We start from the raw sequence: 6,702 nt of genomic DNA on the forward strand, positions 1-6,702 counted from the left end.
CGTCACCGCCATGATGCCGCTTCCTCATTTAGGAGATTAAAGGAAAGTCACACTCAGCTAAAGGTTTAGAGCTGTGTGTCCCCGACATGCTAGTGTGCGATTTAGTACACTCTGCCTGCATATCACACCAAGCTAAGAGGTAGACTTTGCTAGGCACCGCATCACTAGCCTTTGCGAGTACGGATAGGAGGCGGGATAAGAAGACACAGTGCTAGGGTAAAAGAGTGTACAGCCACACTAATCAAACACTGATGACTTGCACTTTAGCCGACGCAGAGATCAATGGCGGTCCAGCTCACTCCTGTTTTTCATTAGCGAGAAGCAAAGGAAAAGACTGCTTCCCAAATGGCACCTTTCTCCTTTTATAGTGCACTACTTTTGATCAGGGCCCATAGGGCTCTCCCGTAAGTCTCTGGGGGAAAGTGTTGCACTATTTAGGGAATAGGGTGCTTTTTGGGACGTAAACAAACTCTGTTGGATAACCCTTGAGCCAAACCATTGATTGGTTCTGTAGATCTCCAGGACTGATTGCAGCACATTGTCACCAGGGAGATGAAAGGGAATGTATGGTAGGAAGTTCTGTCAGTGGATTTTCAACTTGTTATCAGAATCAGGGTCTTTCTGGGTAGAAAACACACACACAACCTGAGTCGCATCCAATGCCACAGATTTCCCTTTTATTAATCATGAATGGACTGTTTAATCTTAAAGCTGTCAACTCTCAGGTTCTTTCAACGTCCCACCCTGTTATTACGCCATGTCTCAAAGACATTATCGCTATGTTACATTACATCAGAGGTGCGTTCAACTTGGCGAATGTTTGCAAACCAATTGGAGAAACCTGATGAAGACCTAAGGGTTGATACCTTGTCAATAAAGCACATGGCAGTATGCAGTCTTTTTTAACCTTTAGTGCCAACTAATTAGAACATGTTTTATTGTTAACTTGTTTCCTTGCCCTCCTGGTTGTCCGTCAGTCAGTCTGGCCTCTAGTGCTAAGAGGGTGCTGGACAGACTACGTACAGTAGCTGGTTTAGACTCCATAGCCCCCCTGCTCCCTGCTCATGGCACAGAGATCTGCTGAGCTGACAGTCAGACAGAGTTCCTGTTAGAGCACATGGCGGGAGGTTTCCAGGAAACTCAGACACACACACGCACGTACACACACACGCACACACACACACACACACACACACACACACACACACACACACACACACACACACACACACACACACACACACACACACACACACACTTGTCCACTTCTATCCACCCTTTCCATTGGCCCCCGAACAGTGTCACTGTGAGAGCCAGTGTAGACACAATTAAGGAAGGTGAAATGTGCTGCCATATCTCTTTGAGTGGTAAGATACGATGTTCCCTTTGAGATGGGAGCAGGGTAGCTGGGTTGCCAGTTCTGTTTCTGCTCTAGCAAACACCGGTGTTTGTTGTTGTAGTCAGGTTTGACTGTTGGCTGGAGCCGTAATGGATCTGGAAACCAGGCTAGTAGCAATGGGAAGAAAAGAGATGGACAGATTGAGAGTAGCTACTATAGAATGAGGTGGGTGTTTGAAATTACAAGTCACAGTATGTATCATAGTGTGTCTGTTTGGAACTGATTGATGATGGGTGTCTTATCTGTCGAAGTGTGGCTGCATGTGCCAGTGTGTGTGTGTATAGGCTGTGCTGGTAACAGCTGTGTTGGTTAAGTGGCTTTGATCATGTGTTCATGTGCCATGTGTGTGTGTGTGTGTGTGTGTGTGTGTGTGTGTGTGTGTGTGTGTGTGTGTGTGTGTGTGTGTGTGTGTGTGTGTGTGTGTGTGTGTGTGTGTGTACACTGCATGTACACTACAGAGGTAGGATAGGGTGTCAGGCCAGCGATATCCATCACCTAGGGCAGCTTTCTCTCTCTCTGCTTAGTCAAAGTGTTGGCTTTGTTCCAATGCCTCCATCCATGCCGATTGGTTTTCCTCCTTCCCTCTTTTTAGGTCTACGACAGGGGAGTGAGAGTGTCAGACGGGTGAGGAGGTTGTCCTTGATTTGTTCAACACAGTGTGACGTCCGATCGCTACTCTGAGCACTCGCCATAAATCATCATCTACATTCTTAGGAAAATGGGTTCCAAAAGGGTTCTGTGGCTGTCCCCATAGGATAACCTTTTTTTGGGAAGGGACAGGGTATATTTAGTCAGTTGCGCAACTGAATGCATTCAGTCTTCCACATTTAACCCAAAGTGACTTAATTAGAGAACTGTAGGAGGCTGCCTCATCGGCACTCTGGGGGGAAGTTGTTGTGGGGGTTAACTGCGTTGCTCCACCTTGCTGACTCTGGGATTCGAACAAGCAACCTTTTGGTTACTGTCCCAATGCTCTAACCGCTAACGGGTTCTACATGATACCCAAAATGGTTCTACCTGGAACCAAAAGGGTTCTTCCCGGAACCAAAAGGGGCTCTTCAAAGGGTTCTCCTATGGGGACAGTCGAAGAACCCTTCTTGGATCTAGATAGCACCTTTTTCTCTATGAGTGTACTTGAGGGGTGTGAAGCGCTAACGCTAAACCCTGTGTAAGAGAATACAATGCTGTACGTACGTGGTGCCCAGATGGGGTTACTGTTGCGGCGTGTCTAAATATAACTGGTTCACGATAGCTGGGGTTGACTTTCACTGTCTTACATGAGCACTGGGGCCTTCTCGCTTTACGCAAATACACAGAGACCAAACCCATGGACATGCTGGGAACCACGTGTAGATAAGGTTACGGCTATGGACGAATACACATACAGTGACTTCAGAAAGTATTCACCTCCCCTCCCAAAAAAATGAATATATATGTATATACATATTTTAAAATACACTAATATATCTTGATTAGATAAGTATTCAACCCCCCCCTGAGTCAATACATGTTAGAATCACCTTTGGCAGCAATTACAGCTGTGAATCTTTCTGGGTAAGTCTCTAAATCAAATCAAATCAAATGTATTTATATAGCCCTTCGTACATCAGCTGATATCTCAAAGTGCTGTACAGAAACCCAGCCTAAAACCCCAAACAGCAAGCAATGCAGGTGTAGAAGCACGGTGGCTAGGAAAAACTCCCTAGAAAAGTCCAAACCTAGGAAGAAACCTAGAGAGGAACCAGGCTATGTGGGGTGGCCAGTCCTCTTCTGGCTGTGCCGGGTGGAGATTATAACAGAACATGGCCAAGATGTTCAAATGTTCATAAATGACCAGCATGGTCAAATAATAATAATCACAGGCAGAACAGTTGAAACTGGAGCAGCAGCACGGCCAGGTGGACTGGGGACAGCAAGGAGTCATCATGCCCGGTAGTCAAGAGCTAAGAGCTTTGCACACCTGGATTGTACAATATTTGCACACTATTTTTTACAATTCTTCAAGGTCCGTCAAGGTGGTTGTTGATAATTGCTAAACAGTCATTTTCAAGTCTTGCCATAGATTTTCAAGACGATTTAAGTCAAAACTGTAACTAGGCCACTCTAGGCCACACACAATGTCATCTTGGTAAGCAACTCCAGTGTGTATTAGGCCTTATGTTTTAGGTTATTGTCCTGCTGAAAGGTGAATTTGTGTCTGTTGGAAAGCAGACTGAACCAGGTTTTCCTTTAAGATTTTGCTTGTTTATTTTATTTATTTATTTAACCTTTTTTTAACCAGGCAAGTCAGTTAAGAACAAATTCTTATTTTCAATGACGGCCTAGGAACAGTGGGTTAATTGCCTGTTCAGGGGCAGAACGACAGATTTGTACCTTGTCAGCTCGGGGGTTTGAACTTGCAACCTTCCGGTTACTAGTCCAACGCTCTAACCACTCCAAGGTGACTCACCTCCAAAAGGCCTTAAAATAACAGCTGGGTCCTCTATTTGGGTCTCAGTCACGTAACACACACACTTGGCAGAGGCAGCTGGCCTAAAGGCCAAGGGTGGTTTACTCCATGTCAGGGCATGCAACTGACACCCTCAATCCTCGTCCTATTTCTCCACTTCATTACATACAATCGGTCACATCCAGTTTCACTGTACATTTCCATGTGAACTGGTGCAACTTTCTCTATTTGTTTGTTACTGCAGTAAACAGTGTGTGCTACAGAAGAAGAGTGGGTAACACTTTACATTTAGGTAACGTTTATAAAAGTCAGTACGTCATTCATGTTTATTTAATTGTTTATAAGTGCATTATAACAATTAATAACTACTGAAATGTGTATATTGATACTTTATGTTGCTGATTAAATAAACGTGTCTTTTCAATATACTTTTGTTTCGAAAAATGTATGAACTGATAAACCCATTCCATTCAACCTTTGCATGCAATAGCATCGTTGATCCTCTCAATATTTCCCCATCTTTCTGCATGGTTTGCCAAATCTATCTTCTTACTCATTGCAATTTTACACACGTGTTCCCAGAGAGAAAAGCAAGTATAAATATGTCATTTACTTGGCGAAGAGTGATAGATAGATACATAAATCATCTGAAACTTTCCCAGCACAAATATCCCACATTCTGACACAGACAGCCTGAATCAAAATGGGGAAAATCTCTTGAATTCACTTTACAAATGTGATATTAATGAGAGTATTTTATCGAGATACTTTTTTATGATATAGTGTATATTCACTATAAGGCTTAACTCCAGTGTTTGGGTGAAAAATTGGCCTTGTGTTTAGCCCCCAAAAACAGAAAAATACATTAAGGATGCCATGCCATGCAATATTAATGTGGACAGTCCCCCCTGAAAATAGTGTTTACAAACCAGGGTGTCCTGTTTAAAAATACAAATAAACAAAGTGTGGGGTGTTGGTATTTAATTAGCAGAGGGGTGGTCGGAGTTACAGAGTGTTATTGGTGGTGGAGGGGCTGTAGGGGGGTTCTCAGAGCCTAGTTTAAATATAAAGTGCCATGTATTCCAAAAAAAGCACCTCACCCCACTTGCCAAAAATGCCCCCCCCTCCCGTTGGTCTCTCAGAAGGGGTCAACTTTGGAAATGTTAGGTGTCACGGGGCCAGTGGCGGTGCGTGTTGGAGTCCGAATGGTCTCCGGGTCTATTTATACGACCTGCCATGCCTTTTGTAAGAACATAACACCCTCTGCCCCCCTCCCAACACCCACCTGCCCTCCCAGGTGGGCAAGGGAGCAAATAGTGAGCGAATTTGAGGGGGTCAGACACAACTAACAGGCCACACTTCTGTCCAGGTTATAATTCTGGAGGGGCCAGTCAGCACATTTTCAAACTGGCGTCCGGCCCAATGAACAGGCCGTCCGTCCTTCTCCCTCGCTTACCATAGCAACCCGGAGCACCTGTCCCACAGTCCAGATAAGGGGGGCTTCTGATATGTCAATGAATATCACGTTAATGAAGATCGGGTTAAGGCTGAGAGGGTCAAAGACAGTTCTGGAATACAGATGGCCCTAGTGCCAAGAAGTATCCTTTAAATACATACAGTGGCAAGAAAAAGTATGTGAACCCTTTGGAAATACTTTGATTTCTGCATAAATTGGTCATAAAATGTGATCTGATCTTCATCTAAGTCACAACAATAGACAAACACAGTCTGCTTAAACTAATAACACACAAACAATGATACGTTTTCATGTCTTTATTGAACACACCGTGTAAACATTCCCAGTGCAGGGTGGGAAAAGTATGTGAGCCCCTGGATTTAATAACTGGTTGACCCTCCATTGGCAGTAATAACCTCAACCAAACGTTTTCTGGAGTTGCGTATCAGACCTGCACAATGGTCAGGAAGAATTTTGGACCATTCCTCTTTACAAAACTGTTTCAGTTCAACAATACTCTCGGGATGTCTGCTATGAACTGCTCTCGAGGTCATGCCACAGCATCTCAATCGGGTTGAAGTCAGGACTCTCCAGAAGGCGTATTTTCTTCTGCTGTTGATTTACGTCTGTGTTTTAGGTCGTTGTTCTGTTGCATCACCCAACTTCTGTTGAGCTTCAATTGGTGGACAGATAGCCTTACATTCTCCTGCAAAATGTCTTAATAAACTTGGGAATTCATTTTTCCGCCGATGATAGCAAGCTGTTCAGGCCCTGTTTTGGTGTTGTTGTGCTGTGCCTTTTTTTCTCCACACATAGTGTTGTAGCTCCCTTCAGTAACCACGAGCACAACCGTTCCTTGATTTTAACTGGCGGCTTTATTCTGTAGTTTTAGTCAGAATTATCACCTTCCGTGAGAAAGTAAATGAAAATACAGTTAAGCACACTCTTACAACCTTCTTATCTTACGAGTGACTTATTAGCTTGGTATAACTCTGAAGTGCTTACATACATAAACAGTTTAGCCGGAGCTTTAACAGTATCAGATTAAACACATGAATAAAGGAAAAATACCTCATTGGCTGCTTATTACAGAAGGGAGGAAATCAAACTTCACCCTTATTATTCCTGACACTTCATCCTTAATTATTATAACGTTACCATCATAACGTATACGCTTCAACTTTTACGAACTACACCTGATGACATGAAAACTTAGCTAACACAGCGCGGGATTGCCTTCCCTCTAAAGGTGTGTTGCTACAATACTGTCCCCGTTACAACAGTTATTAGCTACGTAGTTCCGCTTGTTTGATCATTTCCCCCGCATAGCGAACACGTAAACAATTCAAACAAAAAACGTCATAGACGTACAGGTTACTTGTCAGTTACAGTGTTGTG

At 43.7% G+C, this 6,702-nt stretch overlaps 2 long non-coding RNA genes across 2 annotated transcripts; one reads left to right on the top strand and one right to left on the bottom strand.

Moving 5' to 3' along the window:
- The first annotated feature begins 858 nt into the window (after nt 1-858).
- Nucleotides 859-4,276, top strand: LOC135559903 (uncharacterized). The gene is made up of 2 exons (XR_010458592.1): nt 859-1,564; nt 1,992-4,276. It is a non-coding gene; the product is annotated as an uncharacterized LOC135559903 (long non-coding RNA).
- A 1,330-nt stretch (nt 4,277-5,606) lies between these two features.
- Nucleotides 5,607-6,702, bottom strand: LOC135559904 (uncharacterized). The gene is made up of 2 exons (XR_010458593.1): nt 6,376-6,702; nt 5,607-6,209 (listed from the first exon to the last, which is right to left on the bottom strand). It is a non-coding gene; the product is annotated as an uncharacterized LOC135559904 (long non-coding RNA).

The sequence above is a fragment of the Oncorhynchus nerka genome, linkage group LG15 (genome assembly GCF_034236695.1).
Source record: "Oncorhynchus nerka isolate Pitt River linkage group LG15, Oner_Uvic_2.0, whole genome shotgun sequence".
Classification (NCBI taxonomy): Eukaryota; Metazoa; Chordata; class Actinopteri; order Salmoniformes; family Salmonidae; genus Oncorhynchus; species Oncorhynchus nerka.